General features: G+C 38.4%; 1 protein-coding gene across 7 annotated transcripts in view; it reads left to right on the plus strand.

The window, feature by feature from the left end:
* The first annotated feature begins 18,588 nt into the window (after positions 1-18,588).
* Positions 18,589-27,659, plus strand: part of EPS8 (EGFR pathway substrate 8, signaling adaptor) — a 174,986-nt gene continuing 165,915 nt past the window's right edge. For 3 of the 7 annotated variants that reach the window (XM_072765953.1, XM_072765954.1, XM_072765956.1), the window contains exon 1: positions 18,589-18,849. The gene's annotated coding sequence lies outside the window, so the exon portion shown is untranslated. The remainder of the gene's footprint in view (positions 18,850-27,659) is intronic. The other 4 variants (XM_025995170.2, XM_025995164.2, XM_025995169.2 and 1 more) reach the window with 4 other exon arrangements.

Here is a 27,659-nt window from a genome sequence, read left to right on the forward strand (position 1 = left end):
ATGTTTTTCTTAAATAAGAAATTTATTTATTTATTCATGAGACACACACACACATACACAGAGGCAGAGACACAGGCAGAGGGAGAAGCAGTCTCCATGCAGGGAGCCCGACATGGGACTCGATCCTGGGTCTCCAGGATCAAGCCCTGGGCTGAAGGATCACCCCCTGGGCTGAAGGCGGCGCTAAACCACTGAGCCACCAGGGCTGCCCTGGATATTTGATTTTCATGCTGTTTCTCTCTTACAGTAGAATGTGATTCTCACTCCCTCCACATAATTTCAGGAATTAGTAAGGATTTCACATTTAGTGCAGTTTATCTTTACATTTTTTCCATTCATACTTTACAGTTTACTGGATAGATTCTGTGGAGGGTCCTGCAACCAGATGCTGTTGGTAAAAAGCCATGGTTCCTACTCTTTAAGAACTTATGCTTTTCTACAGAAGATGGACATGCAAAAGATAATGGAAATACAACATTGTAAGTGTAATAATAGAAGTTATGTGTCATTAAGGCAAAATTGGTAACACAATGCATTTAGTAATAAACCACCTGCAGCAGAGACGGAGGGGTGAGGGAAAGCTTCAAAGAGAAGGCCATGTTTACACTGGATCTTGGCAAACAAAGATACTTTCTATATTTATGAAAAGAGGGAAGGCATTCTTAGGAGGTGTGTGTGTGTGTGTGTGTGTGTGCACGCGCGCACACGTACACGCATGCACACACAAAGGCATGAAGGCATGAAAGAACATGATGGCTTTTTCAGGAAACTGGATCAGTCTGGGAAATCAGTAGAGGAAGAAGATAACAGAGAAGACAGGGCTGTAACATGGAGGCTTTATTGTATTTGATGTCAGAGACTGGACTGTACTCTGTAAGCAATGAAGGAAGATATTTTAAGTCACATGTTATTTGTATTCTGGGGACAGTCAGTCTGGCAGCAGTTTGTAGGATGGCTTGGTGAAACTGGAGGTAGTTTGACCTACCCTTGTAATCACCTAGGAAAGAAATGAGGGCCTGAAGTATGTTGGTAATAACAATGATGAAAAGGATCTGGCAAAGGTGAATGTGTTTTAAGAAGAAATTGACCTAAGATCGTATTGAGCTAATGGATGTGGGAGAAGGGGAGAAACTCTCAATTATTTAGGGAGAAGGATGGTGATTCTAATTTGGGACTGATGAGTTGAGATTCTTGTAAAATGTACAAATAGGAGTGTTGGCTTACAAGTGTGGAATTCAGTAGAGAAGCTTGGGCTGGAGATATAAATATTGGGATCTGTGAACAGGAAATGTAGAATCATAACAGAAGAGGACCAGGAGCAACACTCTGCAGATACCAACACTCTTCATTTAGAGAGAGGACACAAGACTGTCAGAGACTGAGAAGAAGCAATACGGCTATGGGTGGGGTGGGAGCACTATCATCAAAATGTTCAAGGAAGAAATGATCATCTGACTGATGGTAGTAGAAACTCTGAATAGATGGTCCTTGGAAGGAAAGACATTACCAGTGCAAATACCTACTCTTTTTTTTAAGTCTCTCATTTTATTACTTTGACTGCTCATGCTTAACCTTGCACACTGTCGCTGAACAATAACTGACAAGCAATATTAATGATGCCTGTAAAACTAGAGAACATAGAGTTTTCTTTCAAATCCAAAAGAGGAGTTCTCTTCAGCAGCAAAAGAATAAATAGAAGAAAAACCTGTAAGATTTGTCATTTGCTATATCATGAAATCTTTCAACTTCTATAAAATCCAATGATATCATCCTTATAAAGAGTTAATAGAAAACTACCTCAGTGTGCCTTAGATGGAGTTAATACTATACTTTCATTATAAAATAATATTTTTCATTTATTTACTATCAAAAGTTATCTTCTTTGTTTCACATAACTCCATATAAACTTCCTAGTCTAGTTCACTTTCTTATAACTACATATGAAAATACAATTTTAGAATATTTAATAGATTATATCATTAGAATATTGCTTTCTAAAAGAAAAAATACCTTACCCAATTGGTTATTTAATTAAACAAAGAAGTATAAGCAAGGAACATTTTTTTAACTATGATCACCATATTAAATATTGCTTCATGGTTAAAATTTGGCCAATTTTCTAGTAGGGTAGAAAAGCATTGGTTATTTTATTATTTTTTTTTTGAAAAGCATTGGTTAGATACTAGAATTGAGTATTGATTCTGTTGTTAATATTTTTGATAATCTTGAAAAAATTAATTAACATAAGCAGGCTTTGATTTTGTTGTCTAAAAAGCATGGTAAACATAACTTTCCAGTATATGTTGTAAGAAAGAGTAAAGATATCACAAAAAAAGACTTAGAAAAAAATCGAGATGCCGTAATTAGAAATTGTTATTAATATCAGTTCTGAATGAGCAAATATTTCCAAATACTCAAAACCCAAGGTGGGGCACCTGGGTGGCTCAGTGGTTAAACGTCTGCCTTTGGCTCAGGGCATGATCCTGGGGTCCTGGGACTGAATCCAGCATCAGGTTCCCCACAGGGAGCCTACCTCTCCCTCTGCCTATGTCTCTGCCTCTCTCTCTCTGTGTCTCTTATGAAAAAATAAATAAAAAATTTTAAAAACCAAGGTAATTATCTAAAATCATACATAGCGTTGATTCCTACTGGGTGCTCATAATCTTTCCTCACTCTGAAATGTCAAATTATTTTGTCCCCCCCCTTTTTTTTACTATGATCATATGTGCTTTAAATTTGAATCATTTGTGTACATGTTTTATATTGTCTCCTGGATTGTAATCTTTGTACCATCGATAGCCTTATATTGAGTAGATATTCAAAAACTATTTGTATTGAATGTGTTAGTAATTAAGTCAATGTATTTAAATTACATACATACAAAAAAAAAAGCAACTATCTTAATTTCCAAGGAAAACTGTACCTTTGAGGTGTGTGTGTGTGTATGTAATTTAACGAAGTAACACAATAGTGACTGAACTTCCTGTTGGTTTATTTTTGTTTTCACTTTCGGACCTTATCATTGAATATAATTTTAATCTTGACTTTAAGATGGGAATTACATGAGAAAATTTAAAGCCATTTGTATATCTCAAGTAGGACTCTTCGCAGGGAATAAGAGGGTCAGTCAGCCTAATTTCCCAAAGTTTTGCTGGAGGTGGAAACCAGGTTCCCTGGTTGCCCTAAACTTTTATTCAGCCCAATTTAAGTTCATTTCTTTTAATAGCAACTAATGCAGTGACATTTTGTTCATAAAATCATGACCAGGTAATTCTGGACACTTCTAGCTTTCAATGTTAGGGAGGAATAAGCTACCTAATGAGTAAGTTTTCAACCTCAAAATTTCAAGTATTATGAAGCAATGAGATACAAGATTTGATGAAGGGTAACCAAGATGTTAGTATGGCTGAAGATAGCTAGGGAAACAGATCAAGGCACGTAGGCTCACAATGACTGAGGGAATTTCCACAGTAGAAGTTTTTTGGGATTGGCTGGGATGGATAAATCAAAAGGTTTGGGCACCAAAACTTAGGTCTTGAGGGGCAAGAAAAGAATTGAATATTGATTCTGTTTCTGAACTTTTCCTTAGGATCAGCCACAGTAGAGAGAAATGGGAAAGAAAGGAATTTGTATGGGTCATGTTTATCTTTTTTGTTATTAAAAGAGACTGTCTTTGGAACTTAATAATTTGCAACTTCCTACCTGCGTAAACTTGATAAATTACTTCCCTCCTTTCCTGGGTTTCTGTTTCTTTGATTGTAAAAAGAAGATAATAATGCCTCTTTTGCAGTGTTTTGAGAAAATTACATGAAATACATATGGGGTGTGTATTTTCATGTATATATTTAAAATTACTTAGCATAGTGCCTTAGACATAATACCTGCCCCAACTTCCCTCCAGAAATGTTGGACTTATTTAGCTGATGGTAATTTCTGTGCCTACCAGCTGTTCTGCTTTAGGCGCTGGTCATACAAAGGTGAACAAGATGAAGCCTACATCTAGGGGATGAATTTTAAAACTGTTAAATAGAAATGACTGATTATGTTTAGTGTTTGAAAGATACCCAAAGCAGATTCTTGATGTTTGGAAACTTATACATAACATGAAATAAACACATAAAAGGTTGACAAATATTTATAAAGGAAAATGCATATTGAATTCTAATACACAATAGTTTGTACTGTTTTATTTAGAATTTCCTTTTAAAATCTTTGCAGTTCAGGACTGTAATAAACATGAGAGTGTTATCTCCTGGAGGACTTTGTAAGAAGGAAGGGGGCAAGTGGAGTAGAACACAGAAATGAAACTGAAACATAGAGGATTTGGATTCAAATAAGTCTAGGAAAAATAGCACAGAGTGAAGTCAATAGGTATAATAAGGCAGAAAAAAGAAGTATTGTTTGACAGATGATCATAGAAGAATACGATAAAAATAGTCTATTTAAATTATGCAAATATTAAACAAACAAATAACACTAACAAAACATTGTTGGAAGCTAACTAACTAGAAAGAAATGGCCACTGTGGAAGCTGAAGTAGGCTGAATAGTATATAATATAAAATACTTTTCACACATTTTAGGAGCCCTTAAAGAAAGGCACATCAAATATGTGCTGGGCATACTCATATCTTACCAGGACATCATTTACTCAAAGTCAACAAAAAAGTTGGGGAAATGACAAAGAAGCATAGTCTAGCCGTAACAACTAGTTGCATTGAAAAAAATGGGAAGAATTTTCTACAGACACCATAATCCCTTCCGAAAGGTTATGTGTATAAATGCCTGTATATATGTCTTAGGGAAAAAAAAATCTACAGAATGCCATTAATCTAAGCCCATATCTAAAATATTTGGGTTTTATGGAGTGGTTAGGAGAAATATTTTTGTTTTCCTTTATGTCACAGACCCACACGTTTTCCTAGTAAATCAATTTTTGGACCAGAGCAGATCAAAAAGTCTGCAGTTGTTTAGAGCTTTTAAAACATCTGGAAAGTTATTCTGGCAAGCAGAGTCAAATCCATGAGCAAAACAGATGTTTTCCACTGTGGCGGGAAAACACAACTTTCTTATACGTATTGCATATGGTCCAAATCCATTTCAAAAATAAGATTCTATCTCTAAGAGAGTCTTGGTACCATAGTACTCTCCTAGACTCTGCCAATAAAAGCATGGCCAAGGCCATTTTGTTGTTTGAAAGTCACTATTTTATGATAATCTTTTAATCTCATGTTTTATAAAATAAGAGAAACAAGTTATAAAAATCGAAGTTGCCTTTCCAAGCCTGCAGTTAAAAAGTTGGAACTGGATTACAAACAACTGGCAGAACCCCTGGGAGCTAAAAGCCGGGAAGGACAGTAGGTCCCTAGAGAAGAGCAGAGGGGAATTGTGTTGGCCTTTTCTTCTAGAGAAAGCGAAGAGAAGCTTCTTCCCACTGAGCATTAGGACAGAATATCAGAAGCTGTAGAACATGGGTCTTGTCAAAAAATCAGAAACTGTTGTGTCCCAGGAATAGAGGAAATGGATCCACGCAGAAACTCATATGGGGGAAATTGTTTCTTTCACAGATGAATCTCACATACAGTTGAATTCTCAGTATTGGAGGGCATAAAGCACATATTACAGGGGATTTTTTTAGCTTTTTAAATATAAACATAACATTTTAATAGACAGAAAGCATCTGCATGGGTTATTTGCCACTTAATTGTTTTAACCTAAGAAGTTCCATATTCCTAGCCAATGTAACATTTTCCTGGTTTAACAATCCATCTTTGGCTTTTTGAAATTATTTTTTATTATTTTTATTTTTTTAAAGGTTTTATTCATTTATTCATGAGACACACAGAGAGAGAGAGGCAGAGACACAGGCAGAGGGAGAAGCAGGCTCCACACCGGAAGCCCGACATGGGACTCGATCCTGGGTCTCCAGTATCACACCCTGGGCTGAGGGTGGCGCTAAACCACTGAGCCACCGGGGCTGCTCGGCTTTTTTTTTTTTTTTTTTTTTTTTTTTTTAAATCATGAAAAATTAGAAATAAGGAAAAATAGAATGAAAGCAGTATTTTTTATTGTTTCAAATAATGTGAAAAGAAATTTTACCAGGAGAAAAATGAAAGAACACTTGCCCTATTAAGCCGATTAAATTGGTTTAGAATCATCAGAATTGTTAATATTTGATAATGTTGCTTATTGTTTAAAAAATACTTGGGTTGCTCCAGATCATTGCTGACTATTTGAAAATCTTTTATAGTTACAAAAGCACAGCCTGTAAAGATAAAGAGTGCAAATCATTATTTGGATTCAGAGCTACGAAGATTTCTGCTATATCTAGGAAAGTATTGCCTACTGTCACAGAATGCTTTAAGTCTCTTTATAATGAGGTGCTATCATGGGACAGGCTACAGTTCTGACAGAGATTCTTTATCTGCACTCCGTTCATCTTTGCTAGGTGCATAAGCCTGCCAAAATAACTACTATTATGAATGATGGGATTTGGATTCACAAGTGTCAGGGAAAATGCGAATAGAGTCAATCACTGATACTAGACAGACACTTTCTTATTTTCAACTTCTTATTAACATTATAACCTGATTCATTTATGATATCATTGCTGTTTCTGTTTACCCTCGGTCCTGTGCGAAGCTAGCTCGTCAGGAATTTTACAGAGAATGCCTTTGAACCTGAAACACTTTAATTATCACTTTGCTCCGGGGAATTGTGAGCTAGAAACATACCATGTTTAAGGGAGGAAAATGAAGATCGCTCTATGAAGATTATTTGCATTTGTCTGGGAGATAATGCTATTCATCCATTGTATGGAGGGGTGCCCAGAACAGAAATGAGGAAGGAGCAAAGATTTGCTAAGTGGACAGCTTTCTAACTCCTTTCGAGACATGTCTTCCAAGGATAGCTTTACTTTGTTTGAAATGTTGTGATTTTTCCAAAAGTGGGTATATACCAATTTTGGTAAGTGTGAAAACACATCAGAGAGCCAGAAAAGAAATGAGCTCTCTATTTTTTTACAGCCAATCTCTCCCCCATCTTACAGCTCTAATGGAAGATAATTGAAAAACTAACTTTGTGTGGATAGGAAAGCTGGACAGGTTGGAGCTAGAAAGGTTGTGCACAGGTATGAAGAGGACAAGAATATGTGTAACTGAAGGATGTGGGCCAGGAAAGGGCTTTGTGCAAATGAGGGTAGAGACAAAATGAAGTGCTAGTATAATTTCTGGAATTGGCATGTGTCTACTGCTGTCACTTACAGGACGAGAAGGAGAGAAGTTTAGCATAAGAGAAAAATAGGAGGTTGGGGGAAGAGCTGAGGTGTTTCAAGGGATTTAGTGGAGAGAGAATGGCAGGAAATCACACTAATGATTACACGAGGACATACTGTAAAAGAAACAATATGGCTTTCTTATAACTTCCTGGACTTTAATTTTTTCCTGTGGAAGGAAGGGCACATCACAAAAATGAAAGGCAATGGAGGAAAAGAATATGAATCCAGATGACCTTGACTCCTTTTTTCCTAAGCTTTGAAAAGAAAGCAAAAAATATATCAACAGGCCAAATCCAAAGACAGCAAAAACTTCAGGGCTCTCTTGTGAGGACAAGAAGTGTCACACAGAGCAGGATGAGGAAAAATATTAAAAGCTCATGACGTATAAGGAAACAAGAATAAATAGACACTTGGGTTTCTAGTTAGATCCCTCTTTAGAAGTGTATGAAATTATTTTTCCAACTAATTTTATTGAGTGAAATCTTCCATCTGGCTGCACTGAGGGAGAATTTCAAAGTTGTGGAATCGTAGAATCAGAGCTGGAAGTAACCTGCACGTCTTTTCATCCAACCCCCTCATTTTTCTTCTAGCAATTCTAGAGTGTGATGTAAACAGAATCTATCAAGTCCACATGCTCCAGACTTGCTCATTAAGCACGGAACAGCTTCTGCCACTCTTGTGCTCCCTTCCAGCTATTACTCCAACCCTCTTCCTAGCTAAGCGGCTTGCAAACAGCAGTCTGTCTACATTTGCACTCTCCACTGTCTCACCTTCCTTTCACCTCCCCAGGCCACAAAGCTGCCACTGTATCGAAACTGGCCTCATGGAGCCAGCCATAAAGTGCCCTCCTCCTCCATCTGTGCAAACGTGGGCTTTGGAGCAGGATGGCTGAGCTTTAAATCTTGCCTCTGTTGCTTGTTTTCCTGTGTAACCCTGGGCAGCAAGTTCACCTCTCTCTGCTTAATTTTCTCATCTATAAAGTAGGAATAATAATAATAATAATCTCTACTTCACAAGGGTGTTGTGAGAATGGAATGCATCAAGCCGTGCCAGCTGCTAAAAATGGTCCCTGGCATGTTATAATCCCTTAATAAAATGAATCTGAATTCTTAGCTATCATTATCTTTCTTGAACCTTTTGGAGTCTTACTGCTAACCAAGTCTCTCTTTCCAAGCTTCCTGCCACCCCTCCCTCTTTCCTAACTTGCCGTGAGCTCATCCCCTAATTGTCCTCTTCCACCCTATTACCTTGTTTCTCTGTTTTCAGCAGAGATTCCTTTGCCTTTCTCTGCCTCTTGACCTCTTAAATTGTTCTTAAAATTTGTCTTCTTACTCTATACATCTTCCTGAAGATGAAGGCATCCATGCTATTCCAAACCTGTCTTCTGCTTTGCCTTCACTCATAGCTCTATACTTGCAACTACAGATTAGCTGTCTCCACTTATTACCAAAATACTTCAATCCCAAGATGTCTAATGCAGAATGGACTATCCCCCTAGTGCAGTCTCCTTTCACCCAAACTGGTTTTACCTTGTGGTCAATGATACCACCACCCATCTGGACACCCACATCAGCATCTTCTTCCTTCACTGGCCTCTTCTATATTCGATCATATGACAATTCTACTCGTGTCTCAAGTGCAGTCTCTCTCCTCTATTCCCACTTTTTAGTTTAGGCCTTCATTATTTTTCTCTCTTCAGAAGCTCAGCCTTCTAACTCGTCTCTACTTCCTACCTTCTATTCCACCAACAAATGCTCATATATTTTCCAAGATAAAAACCTGATCATTAATTCAATCATGTAGTTACTCGCTCACTCATTTACTCACTTACTTATTTACTTAATAACATGTAATGAAAATCTACTGTGTGCCAAGTCCAGATCATTGTACCCCACAACACATGCGTCAGTGTATGTAAATGCAGACACACACGCACACTGTTTCTCTCTTAATCTCCCTTACAATAGCCTCACACAGCCTTTTATTCATAGCATTTAACACAGTCTGAAATAATCTAGTTCAAATCTTTATTGTCTATTTCCCTTATGTAAATTCCGTGGAAGAAGGGATGTAAGTTGTATTTATTACTGCTTCCCCAGTGCCTGAGCAGAACTGAATGAATTAATGAGAAAAAATTGAGCAGAGTTATGAAGAACATGCAGCAGTTTGTCAAAAAAACTTGGAGTGGGGGACTCGGGGTTTGGACACAGAATGTACACGGGCGCAAGGATAATAGCAAGGAGTCAAGGCACTTTGAGGAAAATAAAATAAAATTTATTTTATTTAGAGGGAAAATAAAATAATCTGTACTTGGCACACAGTATGTTTTCATTACATGTTATTGAGTAAGACTAAGTGAATGAGTGAATGCATGATTGAATTAAGGACAGGTTTTCATCTTAGAGAATATGTGAGCATTGATTGGTGGAATAGAAGATAGGAAGTGGAGACAAGTTAGGAGGTCTTGAATAGGGTAATTGGTTAGAGAAATCTTTTTTGGTGAGGTAACATTTGAGCTGAGAGCCCTGAATGAGGTGAAAGAGTGAGCCATGTAGATATCTGGAAGGAGAGCATTCCAGGGCATGGGAATAGCAAGCACTAAGATGCTGTGATGGAAGTGTGCCAGAGTGCTCGAGCAAGGAAGTTGGAAGGTGGTCAGTGAAATGCCTTAGAGCAAATCTCTGTGATGCTAGCCTGATTTTTGCAGAGCAGAATCCATTTCTCTGTGTTCACACAATGCTTGCTATCACATTGTGCTGTCATGACATGGCATATGGTTGTCACTATTTGTTTCTAGTTGTTTAATTGCTAACACTGCAAGCCCTCAAGGGTGGAGACAATTTTGTACTCCTTGTTGTATCCCCAGGGCCTATCTAGGTGTTTGAACCTTTGCTGGAAAGATGAATCAGAGGCCCCTAAGATGCTTTCTCATGTTTGAGTCACTTGCCTGGGTTTCTGGTTCCCACTGTTTTCAACACTCTTCTTTTCATCACCTCATTCTCTTAGCATCTGGTATTAATCTTCTGCCAGCTTTGGCTACTTCTGTCCTGGCACCTTGCGTCATGGACATTGCTGTATTGATTTCCAGTCATGACCCTCTACTCTTCACCAGGTTTCCAATGTATTGCAGTGATCAATGGGGCCTGTGTGGTTAAAGGGCTCTGATGATTGGAGCTGTGGGAAGGCTCACCAGGGCACTAATAAATGAGGATAAATGGGTAGGGTGGGGTCAGAAAATGGAAGAATTTGCAAGTTGAGCAAAGACAGTCAACTGACTATGATTATTTAGAAATGTCATCTTGCAATTGTACTTTAAGGTTTTATGAATACTTTGATGTTGATTGCCATAACCCAGTTTTTTTGGTGCAAGAATGAATAAGCACTAGACCTTACCTTACTTTGATATGACCAAACGGACATGTTTGCATATATTAGAATAACATGGCTTCACAAGATATCAGTTCCTGTAAATAGGTGACATCTATAAAATGAAACTTTTTTTAGAGCAAGAAGTTGGAGTCAATTTTTAAAGGATAGCAATCTAAAAGATTGTGAATACAATAATCATTAGCAAAAAAAAAAAAAAGCCTCTAAATCTTGAAATAAGGTTTGTCAAGAATGTGAGCAAAATTTGTTCATCTTATCATGAAGTAACTTTTGAGTTCCCGATGTCAAACCTACTTACTCTTTAATTTCATACACGACTATAATAATTTGGTTGCCTATGTTTGAAGCCACAGCAGATTAAAAGTAATAAATCATCAGGGACGAAGATGGTAGAGAAAGTCATAGCAACAAAGTGAATGGAGGGATGCCCAACTGCATAGAAAGGACAGAAAGACTTAAAGAAGCAAACATCAAGTATTCAAAGTAATAACAATGAATAACAATACAGTTACTCTTTGTGGCACCACCATTCAGGTACATTAGGACTTATTTTGCAATGTGGAGTTGAAAGACTCGAATTTTAAAAATAATTATTTATTTGTCTTTCAGATTTCATGTGCTGACAAAGCCTTACTTGACTTGCATTTGTTTGGCAGCAAATCTGATCTAAACTGGCATAAGGTTACTTACAAAGTTTATGAATATATGGCATGAGCACCACGCAAGATCCTGTAAAGCTTACTTGTATCTTTAGAGTACCTTCACAAGATTTAAACGTCTTAGTTGCAAGAGCTTTGCGCAAGGGCGGTTATGCCTCTGTGTAGTAAAGTCATGAATGCACACAATGCTACCTATGGTTAATAAGATCAGAAATGCTCTGCTGAATATGGTAAAAAATGTGTGGGAAATGCTTTGAAAGCTTTGTATTTGCAAGCGTTCATTAAAGGAAAGGAAAGTTGCAGTGTATTTGGAAAGTCAATAAGCCTTTATCGTAGAGGTTTAGAGGTTTTCCTCTGTGTGTGTGTGTTTCCAAGTCCTTTAAGATGGAATTAGACATGGAATCTGGGGGATATATTTGCTCTTGTCCTGCTAAAACTTGGATTTATACATTGATATCAGAAAAATTATCTCTAAGGTAGTTGGAGCTTTCTTGAGCACAGGGATATCTGAATGAATTTGCTTTTTAAAACCTTTCAAATTTGTAATAGGAGTTTTCTTTTATTTTGTTTTATCCCCTCCCTCTCCCCTCTGGATTCTGCTGCCAATGAAGAACAAATTTTGGGTGCCAACTTAAGGAAACCGAGTCTGTGTTCGCAATGCCAATGAGTGTACCCAAAGGGAATTGTTAAATAGCTTGAGGGTTATCATAGCTCAGTAACCTAAAGACATAAAAATGTAATTTCAGACATTAGGGCTGAAAATTTAAAAAATCTAGCTGAGTTGTAGAAGGAGTAAAGAATTTGGAAACATCCCAAATTCACAATAAAGTATTACTGTGTTATTTTCTCTGCCCCCTAATAATATAGGTCCACGGTTAGAAATTCAAATATTATAGAAATATATTAACCGAAAGAATGTAAGTAACTCCTAACTATACTGTCATCTGTCTCCCCATAAAAATGCTGTTAAAATGTTGGCTTGTATTTTTCTTAGTCTTTTTTATATGCATTAATTCATACTGTATAGTGCATTATAACTTGCCTCCCCCCTTAATAAATATATACATCTTTTAAAAAATATTTATTTATTTGAGAGAAAGAGAGAGAGAGCCCAAGCAGGGGGAGGGGCAGAAGGAGAGGGAGAGAGAATCTCGAGCTTATTCCATGTTGAGTGCAGAGCCAGAGGTGGGGGTTGATCCCAGGACTCTGGGATCATGACCTGAGCCAAAACCAAGAGATGGATGCTCAGTAGACTGAACCACTGAGGCACCCCAACAACTATATATCTTGATGTACATTCAAGTTAGTAGTTAATTACCACTTCTTTCTTTTCAATTGTAAGATAGGATTCCATTTAATGCCTAAACTGTAATTTAAAATCGGTGATTATTTACTTTTTCTCAGGGTTATTTTATTTTTCTCTTTTCAATCTCTTCTGCTTAGACACACAGAAAAATAAAAAGCTTTGTTTTGCAAAAAAAAAAAAAAGTTGCAAATACTGAAACAAGTGCAATTTTTGAATGGCAAATTTCCAGTTCTGTGGAATAAGCAGTACAATGTTCTCAAAAAGATAAAACAAATGATGTCTGTTTTGCATTTATATAATATTCAGAAAAAAATAAAAATAAATAAAAAAATATTCATATGTTACTAGTAAATGGATCAATCAATATCCCTCCAGATTTAAAATTAAATTTCCCTCAATTGTAGAAGCAGAGGAATTTCTGAGGGAAATAAATTGTGCTGTAAAAATAAACTTTCACATTTAAAATTAGGAACAGAATATCTGTGGTCCCGCTCAGAAAGCAGTGTTTTTATCTACAGAGCTCATCAGTCATTGAAATATCGGGGATAATAAACAATGAGGCATTCTTATGACTTGTGTCCAGGTAAATAAAAGAATAGTAACTGGATCACTTGCATCACAAATCAACAATTGCCTTGTCCTCCTGTCATTTTGCCTCCTCTCTTTCAGACTCTCTGTAGCTAGAGCTATCTTCCTGCATTAATGTTCTCCTTGCTGTATGCAATTCAACAATCGTTTCCTCCTGCAGGAGCGAGGACAGTACGTAAGCTGAACACCTATGACTCACTATTACAATTTATCTATGTTAGCCTTGCTGTTCTGTTTCCCTTCTTGTCCCTCAGACGTAATCACTGTACTGAATTTCATGATTCACATTCTTTTGTTTACACACTTGTTTTAAACAAAGGTATATGTGCTCCTAGATAATAACATACCACTTAGTTTTGCGTGTGTCCAAGTTTTGTAAAAGGGCAACTTGTACATAATCTGCGAACTTCACTCAGTGTTATGTTTTTAAGAGTTATCTAGGCTGCTGAACATGCCTGTAATTTCCTCATGTTCCTCACTATAGAATATTTCATGATCTGGATATATCAAAATTTATTTCTCTTTCATTCAATTTTAAGTACTTTTAAATTTTCATTCATCATTTCCTCTTTGACCTATGAGTTATTTGGAAGTCTATTTTAAAATCCCATTAATTTAAGTTAATCTTTAGAAATTAAAATTTCTAAATTTTACTGTTATTAATTTTTACTGTTATTTAAATTTTAAATTAAATTTAAATCTTTAAAAAAGTAGTCTATTAATTTCTAAATCTATCAGGAGATTTTAGTAGAGATTACCAGGTCTAAATCAGCGATCAACAAACCCAGCCTGCCACCTGTTTTTCTATACTCTATACTAGTGAACCAAGAATGGTTGGCACATTTTAATAGGTTGAGAAACACAAAAGGATAATACTTTGAGACATGTGAAAATGATATAAAATTCAAATTCAGGGGCACCTGGGTGGCTCAGTTGGTTAAGCTGCCGACTTGATTTTGGCTCAGGATGATCTCCCTGTCATGGGACTGAGCCCCTATTCTGGCTCTGTGCTCAGCTCAGTCTGATCCCCCTTTGCTCCCCCAACCCAGCTCGAGCATGTGCTCTCTTTCTCTCAAATAGATAAATAAAAATCTTTAAAAAACTTCAAATTCAATGTGCCTAAATAAAGTTTTATTGGAAAACAGTCATGGGCATTAACTTAATTACTGACCTGGCTCCTGCAGGAAAAGATAGTTGAACTGCATAAGCATATCTTCTATGTATGGTAGCTTTCGCGCTACAATAGCAGAGTTGAGTAGTTGTAAGAAACCTGCAAAGCAAATGTACTTACTATCTGGCCCTTCACACAAAAAGTTTTTCAACACCTGGTCTAGATAATAAACGTTCTTTGAAATGTATTGAGTATGCTGGTCAGTTTATGTAAATGTTTCTTTTTTTTTTTAAGGTTTTTTTATTTGAGAGTGTGCATCTGCATGTGGGTAAGTGGGGGAGGAGCAGAAGAAGGAGAAAAAGAGAATCCCAAGTTGACTCCCTGCTGAGAAGAGCCCAAGAGGGGGTTCCATATCATGACCCTGAGACTACCCCTGCAGAAACCAAGTGTCAGAAGCTTAACCGACTGAACCACCCAGGTGCTCAAATTTATAAAAATATTTCTTATGGGTTTGATGAGAATGCGCATTCTCTAAATGTTGTATATCTATAATTCTACATCTATATATCTATATCTATCTATGTACATGGAATTGTGAAAAATTTATCAATAGGTGAGAGGATGTTGAAATATTCCCCCATAATGGTGGATTTATAAATTTCTCCTTACAGATTTATCATTAAGTAGTAACCCTGTCCATCTCTCATAATATTTTTTTATCTTAAGTCTACTGTGTATGATTTTAGTATAGCTACCTCAGTCTTCTCATTGTTTTATACTTGATATGTCATATGTTTTTAGTTTGTGCAGCCTCAAAACAATAACAATAGTAACATCAAAGATCACTGATTACGGATTCCCATGCCAAATATAAGTTTTATAAAAAGTCTTACATCTTGCAAGAATTACCAAAACGACACACAGAGACATGAAGTAATCAAATGCTGTTGGAAAAAAGGTGCTTTTAGACTTGGTGGATGCAGGGTTGCCACAAACCCTCAATTTGTAAAAAAAACAAAAAAAAAAACAACAACAAAAAAACAAAAAACAAAAAACAAAACCTACCGAGTCTCTTTGAAGGTCAAATAAAGTGAGGTGCAATAAAACAAGTAATGCCTGTATACCTTTTCTAATTTATCTACAGATATGTTTTGCATTATTTGCTCTTAAGACTGCCTATAAAGCTATATACAGCAGTCCCTAAATGATATTCAAGCATTAGTTTGGCAGGATTGGAATGGGGAGGGGTATTTGAAGAGTATATTTAACTCCTCAGTAGTTTAGATAAAGCTCCTCGTTTTCAGATTACATATATTCCACCACTATAATTTTTCACATTTTCTGTATCTTTTACACCCAGTGTAGATTTAACCTGTTCCCCAAATTTTGCAACTTCGCTCCACACCTGAAAGCCCCTATTCACTCCATATATCTTCATTTTGTCCTACATTATGTTCATCCCCATACCAACATTAACAAATAGATTTTTAAAAAGAGGAAACGTGAATATGGTGGCACTATAAACAGGCAAGCTGGACCAATTCTCAGCAAAAATATAAAAGAGACTATTAACATCGGTTCTAAGCACTTTGAGAAGGTAATGGGGATCATTGATACCAGATGGGTTAATTTGAAAATGGATCCTGTTTAACTAGCTTTTTTTTTTTTTTCTTTCTTTCTCCTTTCTTTAATAGAAACTTGGACTGGTGTATTTAGGGATGCTAGAGGCAGTGAATTTTCATTTCAGTAACACATTTAGAAACCCATTCAAGAAATCCTTGTTGGTTATAGTATGATTGCATAAACTTGAAAAGTGTTGGTTCATAAATTATTATCTTGGAGATTATTTTTGGTGGTGGGCTACAAGGCTCTTTTCTAAGCCTGTTTTATTAACTTTATTCGACTTAAGTGGAAACAAAGAAGCATGTTCATTAACTTCACAGATACTATAAAAGTAATCACTAATAAGTTCTTTTTTTTTTCTTTAAATATTTTATTTATTTGTTCATGAGAGACAGAGAGAGGCAGAGACACAAGAAGAGGGAGAAGGCTCCCTCCCCTGCAGGGAGCCTGATGTGGTACTGGATTCCAGGACCTCGGAATCACGCCTTGAGCCAAAGGCAGATGCTCAACCACTAAGCCACCCAGACATCCCACTAATGAGATTTCAAAACCTGAAATTATGTCTTAAAACACACAAAATGAAATTTAATATGGATTAAAGGCAAAAACTGGGTTGAAACATATAGAATTAAAGAAACAGACTATATAAGGTGGAAGCTATGGTCTAATTGCAGTCCATGTAAAATAGACTTGGGTGTTTTATTCAACTGTAGGTAATACCTTTGCTAAAAGAAAAGCCTAACACAAGTTTGGGATGCCTTATTGACAGGGTATGCTTGGATCAAAGGGGCTACTGATCACTTTTCTAACAAAGTTCTTGGTCCACCATATTTGAATGTTCTATTTTCTTTTGAGTGCACAATCTAAGAAGGAAAAGGAAAAGTCAAAGGACATTCAAAGCAGGGTATATAGTGTGGTTATGAGGGCTCACCATTCTTTTTGACAAATAATGAAAGGATCTAAAATTTTTGAAAAATAGAAAAATATTAGATATTCTGATAGCTACTTAGTACTTGCTTCAAATATTTTAAGGCTTGCTATGTTTATAAAGAGTGAGATTCATTAATTCCTAGGGGTCATATTCAGCACCAATGGTGTAAGCTAAGGGAAAGTGAGTTGATGTTCACAAATCAAATGATTATAGATCTTCTAAGCAGAAGGGAATTTTAATTCTGGTACCAGCACTGGCTGTGGTAAAAAGGGATGATACTTCTGAGCTTTATTTCCCTATTGAATAGGTATAATAAGGCGTATCTCATGTTAAAGATTAGAAGTAATATTTAACAATTGCTTAGTTCCTGGTACAGGTAAAAATTGAATAAACAACCACGATTAGACATAATACTAATAAGAATAGAGATTTCCAACATTGTAAAAGTTTAAGTGGACGAAGGTTCGATGGAAATACTGAACAGGGCATTTCTACTTAAGACGGGGGACTGGACTTAAGATCTATGTGAGGGGATCCCCGGGTGGCGCAGCGGTTTGGCGCCTGCCTTTGGCCCAGGGCGCGATCCTGGAGTCCCGGGATCGAATCCCACATCGGGCTCCCTGCATGGAGCCTGCTTCTCCCTCTGCCTGTGTCTCTGCCCCTCTCTCTCTCTGTGTGTGTGTCTCTCATAAATAATAAATAAAAATTTAAAAAAAAAAAGATCTATGTGAACTTCCAGCCTCGTGGTTTTAACGTTCGCCTTGGTGTGAAGCCTCCCTTTCTCCCGCCTGCACCTGCGCTGTCCTTCTCCTTGTTTCACAAATCAAGCAGGTCCACTGGGTTTTAACCAAGATGATCTTGGTTGATTTCTGAGAGTCGATTGGCTTTAAAGAAGTTAGAGCAGGAAGGGGGCGGAGCTGGGACCGAGGAGGGCTTTAAGAGCAACAAAATACCACGCGGGAGACTGGGGGGCTTCCCCTGGAGTGGCCCGGGGAGCTGCCGGCGGAGGGGTAACCTCCACGCCACGACGAGAGGGATGAAGCCCGAGAAGCCTCCACCGCTTCAAACCACATCGGGCTCTTGGCAAGGGCTCCGCGAAGCGCGGGCCTAGGGCGGGCCTGCCTAGCGGGTCTGGGCTTGCTTGGCCGCAGCCAAGGACCCAGTGGGGCCCTCGGTTGTGGCCGGATGATGGCACGAATTGAAACAAAAAAAAGAAGACAGTGACAAAAGGGGGGAGACTAGCTGGCAGGGCCGCGGGAAGGGCGACGAAGTGTGGCGGGTCGAGCGGCCACGCGGCGCGCGGTCACGGGGCGCGCACGGCCCGGGGGCGTCCAGCCTCGCCCGGGGGCGCCCCCTCCACGCGCGCCGCTCGCCCTCCCGCGTGTCCCGGGGCTCGTCGGTCCTGCTGGGGCACTTCTGCAGACCCGTCCGCGGCCAGGCACCTTGGCCCGACTTTGATGGCGTCGATAACTTAGCGCGGCGCCCTGACCTCTTCCCTCCCGCCCCTCTCCCGCCCACCGGGGCCCCGCAGCCCAGCTCGCCGGCAGCCCTGGGGTCGACCAGCTACTCCGCGGCTCGGCCGCCCGCAAGACCCGGAGAGCGGAGCCCGCTCCGGCCGCGCCGCGCCAGGCGCGCACACGCGCGCGCGCTCTGGCTCGCGCCTCGCCGGGGCAGTGGGCATGCGCGGCGCGCGGCTGGCTTCGGCGGCGGCGGGCGAGCGGGCGGGCGGCTCCAGACTTCGCAGGCGGCGGCGGGCGCGGCGGTCCTGCCCGGCGCGGGGTCCGCGCTGAGCTCGCCCGGGAGATCGCGGCTCCGCAGCGGGGCGCGCGCGGCGGCTCTGCGGCTCGGGGAGGAGTGGAAGGGCGTGGCCCGGGTCGGGTCGGGGCTTTCTCCCGCCGCCCGCTGCCGGGTCCCGGCTCCAGGCGCGTCCGGGGGGTGGACAGCCACGGCCCCCGAGGGCGGATCCGAGGTAAGAGCCGCGCGGGCGGACGGCGCCGGCCGGGGGTCCAGCTGCTTGAACTCAGCCTCGATTTTAAAAATCCGCCTTTGTGTGCCGGGATGGAGCGGTGCCAGGCGCCGCGTCCGCTCGCATTCACTTTGACTGCTTTCAACTGGTGTCGGGAGCCAGGTGTGCGGGCGCTGCGGGCGGAGCGCGTCCGGGAGCGGGGAGCCCGGGAGCCGGGAGCGGGGAGCGGGGAGCCCGGGAGCGGGCGGGTGCAGACCCCCGCCGCGCCGCCTGCCCGACCGCCCGCCCACGCGGGGCCCGGGAGCCGTGGGCACCCGCGCGTCCCGGTGCCCTCGCCGTATTTCCTGGCAACCCGAGCTTCCGCACGGACACCTGCGCCCGTCTGGTCCGCGGGGCGACCGCAGGGCAGGTCTTCCCACGCCCGCCCTCGGCTGGGGTCTGTCGGGCCGGCCCGCCCCGCGCTCCCGGGGACGCCGTCTCCTCGGACTGGTGCGGGGCCAGGTCCCACCGCCGCAGCTCCCGTCCAATCAGGAGAGTTGTCACTCCCGATCCCTGTCGTCGACTTTTCCGTCCGTAGTTCCACTTTACTCACCGTTTCACTTTAGGCAGACGGCCTTCCTGGTGTTCCTTGTGGATTCATGCCTGCGGAGGGGGTCCCCCGCGCGTGAGGACCAGGCTCGCTTCCCCGACGGTCCCTGCCTGCTTCCCTTTCAAGGGCGATCCGTGTGCAAAGATCACTGCACGGATTGTTCTCCTCCTCTGCCTCGTTTCTCAGATGCTCCTTTGCCCCCTCCTAAGCGCCCATCGAACTGCCGGAACTTCTTTGGGGGAGGACGCCTGTGCAATTAGGATCTGAACTCCATAGGCGTCTAGGGCGGCAGAGCTTGTAAGAATTGGAATTCTGTCCTACAAAACATATTTCAGTGGGATGTATTAGTGCTTTTCTTTGGAAGGTTTCAGTTTTTGCCTCATAATAAGAGGAGTAGGTGATATCTCAAGAGTTCGGATAAAACTTTGTTTAAGATGCATATGAACAGCTTAATTTTGATTTTGTTATTCTTTTGGGAGATAGAAGAATTAGGATTCCCGGGAGACTTCATATATATATATATATATATATATATATATATATATATATAAAACTTTATATGAAATGAATATATATATTCACATATCTATATTCATATAGTTACATACACGTATGTATATGTGCATACATCTACATGTACATCCATATACACACACCTGTATGGATATACACAGGTAACAAAGTAGCTGTGTTGTGTGTTGCTTCTAATTTATTTCTCCTGAGAGGATACCGTTCTAAAGGGACTAGGGTTTTTGCAAAGTGGGTACTAAATGTAAATCCTGTCTGTGGTCATTGAAATTAAAGTCAGTGTCATCGCCTCGCACCTAGTATAGAGTTTCCGTTTGGGATTGGAGTTTTTCGGACAGATTGTTATAGTTCTTAAGGTGCTAGTGTGGAAAATTTGGGGGCATGTGTTCACACTTTGGCTTACGAATGGAAAAATGATGAGCTTTATAGAATTGCCACTAAAGGGTGTCACAAATATAATAACATGTTATAGAGAGCCTTTAGTGCAGAATTCATAGATTAAGACTTTAAAATTCCACAGGTCATTCACTACACAGCAGGAAAAAAAAAAGATGAAAACTTTTAATTCCACTTTTCTGAAATAACCACTGTTCACAATATTTGGTACATTCTCTTTGTAATCTTTTTTCTTTCCACTTTCCAGTGTCATTGAATATCATTCATTAGATAATAATTTTCAGTCTTTTATTAATGATGGGAGAATACTTGAAGTTGTATTGAGGGTGATTCTTCAGCATGGTTTATTCAGGTTTGTTCTCTGTCGGTAGTCCAATGTCTAATTTTCAACACTTTGCTTGTTTCTGATCGAATGAAAATACTTCATTTTGTTTTCATTTCTAATTTTTCCTATTTTCGATTTTTTTTGATACTTTTCAGTTATCAGTCCTTTTCTCTGCTATAACATAGGCTTTTTATTTACTTTTAGTTTTTATTTGATAGACTTTAAGTCCTAGACCCTTTTCTTATGCTATACTCACTGCCCTTTTTTTCCCCTGCTGATCTGTTTTCTTCATTTACCTATTTTAATTATGCAACAGATCACTTAAACCATGGTTTTTATAAAAGAATATAATATCCACAGTACAAGATGATAGTTTTTCTCAAGATCTTTTTTTTAGATCCTTGAAGTTTTGTTGGGTGAGTGTTTTAGCACTGATTTCATTTATATACAATTTAGGTTAGTTTTGGTGAGTTGTATTAAACAGATTCGTATCATCATGAAACAACATAAGTTAATGATAGGTTACAAACTTTCAGACATCTGCAATGGTATGTAAGGGGAAGAGTGGAATTTTAGTTAAAGTACTTTAGCTATAGTACAGCCCTGCTGGGAATTACTGCATGAAATTGTTTGCAGCTGTTAGTGATTGAAAATATTTTCTTAAGGAAAATTCTGTAACAACATAGTTGTCAACATTTAAACCTTAATGTATGCAGGGAAGGTGTTCAGTGCTTCACTACAGCCTCTTTAGCATTTTCTAGATACATTCTTAGATGGTATTTTAAAAAATATATTTTATTTTTTCGATGAGTTTTAGGTTTACAGGAAAAGTGTGCAGATGGTACAGTACTTATATACACCGTTACCCCATTCCCTCTTATTACATCATACATTAGTATTATGTTAATTAATGAAGCAGTATTACCAACTGAAATCCATACTTTATTTAGCTTTTTTTTTTTATGTCCTTTTTCTGTTTCAGGGCCCTACCATCTTAGATACCACTGAGTTGTCATGTCTCCTTATGGTCCTTTTGGCTGTGACAGTTTGTTAGACCTTGTGTTTGATGACCTTCACAGTTGTGAGGAGTATTTGTCAGGTATTGTGTAGAATACCCTTCCATCGGAGTTAGTGTGACTTTCATTCTCATGATCAGACTGGGCTTTTAGTTTTTTGTAAGAAAGATCACAGAAGTAAAATGCCATTTTTATTACATTATGTAAAGGGTACATGCTGTCAGCAGGACTTAACACTATTGATACTGATCTTCATCACCTGGCCGAGTTAGTGTTTGTTAGGTGTCTGCCCTGAAAAGTTCCTCCTCTTCTTTCCATGCGATACTCTTAGAAGAAAGTCACTGTGCACAGAACACATTCAAGGAGTGGATAATCTTACTTCTCTCTGAGGGTGGGGCATCTTAGATAAATTATTTAGAATTCTGCATGGCAGATTTTTTTTTTGTTCCCATTATGTATTTACTCAATGATTTGCTTATATTGGTCTGTACTCATGGATATACATTATATACTTTGGGTTATAGTCCAGTACTACTTTATTTTTTTGCTCAAATTGTTTCAGCTTTGGCCACAGGGAGCTCTTTCAGTCATCTCCTGTGCCCCTTTGACATGTCTCCATCAATGTGAGAGGTCTTTTTTTTTAAGTCATTTCTTACTTTCTGGCATTAAACGATGTTCCAGGTTCATCTTTTATATTTCCATTTCCTGTCCTAGAATCAGGGAGAAAGAACCTGTTTGATTTTCTTGGGAAATAATATTAGAGGCCAAGATTTGGGTGCTGGGTTCTTCTTGCTAGTGGGGTGTCATTGCCTCTTTACTTATCTAGAGAGCAGGAAATATATGTATGTATACAAATCCATGTGTACACATCTGTCTATACATAGTTCTCCATGTATTAATATGTATCCATATTAAGCAGAATATGAATTCATATGGGTGTCTACAACTCTACCTATTATGTGACGACTTGTATCTTTTGGCCTTCTCTTCTTGCTTATATGTAAATTCATTCCAACCATGAGAAGAAACCTGGCTCCCACCATCTGTCATCCATTTACTTAATTGTTCAATCCTATTGTATACATATAGTACTACTGAAATTGTTAACTTATATTCTCTTTACAGAGAGTGATAAACAACTTTATCAACCAGAGTACAGTTCTTGTTTGGAGTTCCTTTTGCTTTTCCTTTGTGGATTTCATTCCTTTTTCTCCTATCTCACTTAGTGAGGTAGTTGTATACATTAATAACAGTGTCAGATCCTTTTGTCACAATCTTCATTCTGTCCTGGAATCCTTTTGACCTTCTCAATAATTTTTTAAAAGTTTGCATACATTAAAGTTCTCTCTTTGTCCTGTAAAGTTTGCTGGGTTTTGACAAATGCATAATTTCATGTATCCATTATTATAGTATCAAATAGTAAAAAAAAAAAAACAACCCATTTATGTGCTTCATTTATTACTCCTCCTATAATCCCCACCCCCTGACAACCACTGATTCTTTTTTTTTATTGTCCTTATAGTTTTGCCTTTTCTAGGCATCATATAATTGGAATTATACAGCCTTGTCAGATTGGCTTCTGTCACTTATGAATATGTGTTTAAGGTTCATTTATATCTTCTTGTGATTTGATAGCTCATTTTTTTTTCTCATTTCTTTTTATCACTTAATATTGCATTGTGTGAGTGTATCACAGTTTGTCTATCTATACATTTATTGATGGGCATCTTGGTTGCTTCCCGTTTTTGGCAACTATGAATAAAGCTGTTATAAGTACTTGTGGGCAAGGTTTGTGTAGACACAAAATTTCACATCATTTGGCTAAATACCTGAGAACACGATTGCTGGATCATATAAGATTATTGTTAGCTTTGTAAGGTATTGCCACACTGTTTTTTAGTGTGGCTCTGTCATTTTGCATCCCCAGCAGCAATTAATGCAAGCTCCTGTTGCTTTTCATCCTTGTCAATTTTTTGATATTGTCAGTTTTTTGAATTTTATGCATTGTAAGTAATATTTCATTGTTGCTTATTTTGCCATTCCCTAATGACATTTAATGTTAAGTATCTTTCCATATGCTAATATCTTCTGTGTATTTTCTTTAAGGGGATATCTGTTCCAAACTTTTGCCCATTTTTAAATAGGGTTGTCTGTTTTTTAGTTAAGAATTCCTTATATCTTTTTCATACAGGCACTTTATCATTTATGTATTTTGCAGATATTTTTTTTCCAGCCTGGCTTTTCTTTTTATTCTCTTAACAGTGTTTTTTCAGAGCAAATGTTTTTATTTATTATTTTTTAAAGATATTATTTATTTATTTACGAGAGACACACAGAGAAAGGCAGAAACATAGGCAGATGGAGAAGCAGGCTCCCCATGGGAAGCCTGATGCAGGACTTGATTTCAGGACCCTGGGATCAGGACCTGAGCCAAAGGCAGATGCTCAGTCACTGAGCCACCCAGGTGCCCCAAATGTTTTTAATTGTAATGAAACCCAACTTGTCAGTTTCATGGATAGACTTTTGGTGTTGTATTTCAAAAACTCATTGCTAAACCCAAGGCCGCCTAGATTTTATACTTCTTTTTTATTTTCTAGAAGTTTTATAATTTTACATTTAGATCTCTCATCCATTTTGAGTTTATTTTTATGAAAGGTGTAAAGTCTGTGTCTAGACTCACTTTTTTGCCCGTGGATTTTCTGTTGTACCAGTACCAAGTAAATGAAATTTTTAAGTCAAGTAGATTATAAATTGGGTTTAGGATAGAAAAGAAAGTGTTTTTGATTTTTAAAAACCTTATGTGAATTTGCTTAAAGGAAACAGTTGAGAAATGACTTGGAAATGAAAATGTAATAATACATAGACTCTATGTTGAGATTAGTTCCTGGACTTTTGTGGACAATGGGATTGTTAATACAGAGTAATATCTAACAATTCTTTCAGATCTAACCATAAGAAATAATAAAGTTTTCTTTTTCACAAAGAGGATCTGAAATAAGGGATTTGTAAAGTGTGTCCTGAGAAGAGGTAGATGGTGTATGTAATGTCTAGAAACTTAACACTAGGGTCTTGAATCTTATCCCATGCCACTCTTCTTACCAGAAAAGAAGTGGGTTACCAGAAAGAAGTGGGTTTTTTAAAGTATCTTTCTTTTGATAAACACTTTGTGTTATCAGCCTTGGGGCCAGAATTTTTATATTGTTATGCTACATATAGAATCATAAACTTCTGAAAAGCATCTAGTGAGGTCTGATTTAGGAAAAGTAGCAGCTATGGTGTGGCAGGTGTTATATACATTGTCTTTTTAAACTCTTACAAAAGCTCTTTAAGGCAGTTCTCCATATATCCATTTTAAAGGGAAGAAATATGCTCAGAAAGGTAAAATGGCTTGTCTATGATCCATATGGGGAGAAAGGGACAGAGTTTGGATGGGAACTTTGATCGTTTTGACTCCAAAACTTTCCAATTGGCTATGTGATCTGTCATAGAGAAAAAGTGCAAGGATAGTTAGTATCAGGTGTCCTTTATTTTATTATTTTATTTAAAATTGTACATTATTTAAATGACTACTGAGCGAAATAAGAATAAACATTATTTAAGTGACTACTGAGTTAAATAAGAAAAATACAATTTTGGAGATACATGGAGATTCTTTTTTTCTTTTCCCCTTTTGACTGATCTGTATCTTACTGCCCGGAGGGGTGAGTTATTAGAACATGGTTATAAAAAATGAGGTTCCTTTAAAGAGAGGAACTTGTAGGGATTAGAAAAAAATAAAACCTGTAGCAGTAGAATTAGCTAACTGTTTATACCTTTTCCCCACTGAATTCTAAGTTTCTTGAGGACAAGGAACTAAACTCAATTATCTTTAAGCACAGCATATCACATATTATACACACTCACAAAATGTTTGCTGAATGAAATAAGCACTTACTAGCATACTCTTTACAAAAGAATATTTAGGAGGGGATGAATTTTCCTCCCAGAAGAAGTTGAACATTGTTACATTTTATTTATTCGTTCATTCATCATTTATTGAAAATTTGTGGAATATCTGTTCTGTGCCAGACACTGGAAATACAAAGATGAATGAAACAGAATCTCTGCTTTCTGTCTTCAGAGAACACAGAGAATGGGACAACCATTTTAGTAGAGTATGGAACTAATGAGAGAGTATATACACACACATACACATATATTAATATATATATTAAAGATTTTATTTATTTATTCATGAGGAGAGAGAGAGAGAGAGGCAGAAACATAGGTAGAGGGAGAAGTAGGCTCCATGCAGGGAGCCTGATGTGGGACTGGACCCCGGTACTCTGGGAACGCACCCTGAGCTGAAGGCAGACACTCAACCACTGAGCCAGGCGTCCCTAATGAGAGTATATATTAAATTAGACAAGCAAGCAAGCAATGGACTTTGAAATCAGAAAGACCTTACCTACCTTAGTTTTCTTATCTAGGAAGTGGAAATTATTTGTCACAGTTGTTGGGGGTAGGTTAAATGAAAAAAAACCTTATGTTTATATCTTACAATATAGAGAGGCTCACTGTGGCTAGGCAATCACAAAAATATTTATTGAAGATTATGACATTTGAATTTTATAGGATGAATTTGTGAGGTCAAGAATAAGAGTATGAGATGGGACCCTAGGGCATTCCAGATAGAAAGATGAATGTGTTTGACGTACAGAATGGGTGGACATGACAGGAGTAGTAGGAAATTCTGCACATTCTCACAGAGCCTATAGGGATATTAGAACTGAATAACCAGTTATTTTTCATGTTTTAAGTAACAATACAATACAGTATTCATTGCATCATAGTAGGAGAGGATAAAGATCCCAAACCTGTTTTAAGAATTGCATGAATCTCCTCTTCTAATCCTATGACTTTCTAAATATAGTCCTTTATCTAGTGAATAAATTCTTGTGGGTTTTTTTTTCCAGTCCTATGATACTCAAGTGATTTTATTAAGAAAGAGGACTTGTGTGTTTTGGGGTGAAATCAGAGGTTCTGTCTTGAACCATGCTTATATTTAGTAGCATAGCAACATTAGAACGTAACATCCTGTAAAGGCACTATCTAGTCCTGTTTGAGCCAATCCAGAATTCTAAGAGCCATGATTGGTTTCTGAATGGAACCTGAACATAATACTTACCAGTGTGCTAAAATAATTTGTTAAGTGTATGAATTATGTGCTTGTTGGGGTTAGAGTTCTGCAACTGAAAAACTGCTTTTAATATGAGGGGAGAACTAAAAAAAGGAAAGACAAAATAGAAAAAAAAAATTAACATCACTCGAGGGAAGAGAAGTTTATATTTAAAAGAAGGACAAAAGTCCAGAACCAGACTAATTCACAGTTGCATTTTACCAAACATTTAAAGTAGAGTTAATATCTACCCTTCTCAAGCTCTTTCAAAAAATTGAAGAAGTGTTTCCAAATCCATTCTCTAAGTTCAGCATTAGTCTCATACCAGAACCTGATAAAGACACTACAAGAAAAAAAAAAGGAAAGAAAGAAAAAGAAAATTACAGACCAGTATCCCTGATGAACATAAATGCAGACATTCTCAACAAAATCTTAGCAAACTGAATTCAATAATACATTGGAAGGATCCTATACCAGGATATAGTGGGATTTATTATAGGGATACAAAGATATTTCAATATCTGCAAATTATTCAGTGTGATACACCACATTAACTAAATGAAGAGTAAAGATTGTATTATCAACTCAGTAGATGTAGTAAAAGCATTTGACAGAATTTAACATTCATTAATGATAAATACTTTATTGGGGGGAACATACCCCAACCTAATAGAGGCTGTAAGTGACAGACCCACAGCTAGTCTATCTCCCTTACAAGTAAATAAATAAATTCTTTAAAAAAATACAGCTCAACACCAAAATCCCCAAACAATCCAATTAAATGGACATTTTTCCAAAGAA

The sequence above is a fragment of the Vulpes vulpes genome, chromosome 8 (assembly GCF_048418805.1).
Source record: "Vulpes vulpes isolate BD-2025 chromosome 8, VulVul3, whole genome shotgun sequence".
Lineage (NCBI taxonomy): Eukaryota > Metazoa > Chordata > Mammalia > Carnivora > Canidae > Vulpes > Vulpes vulpes.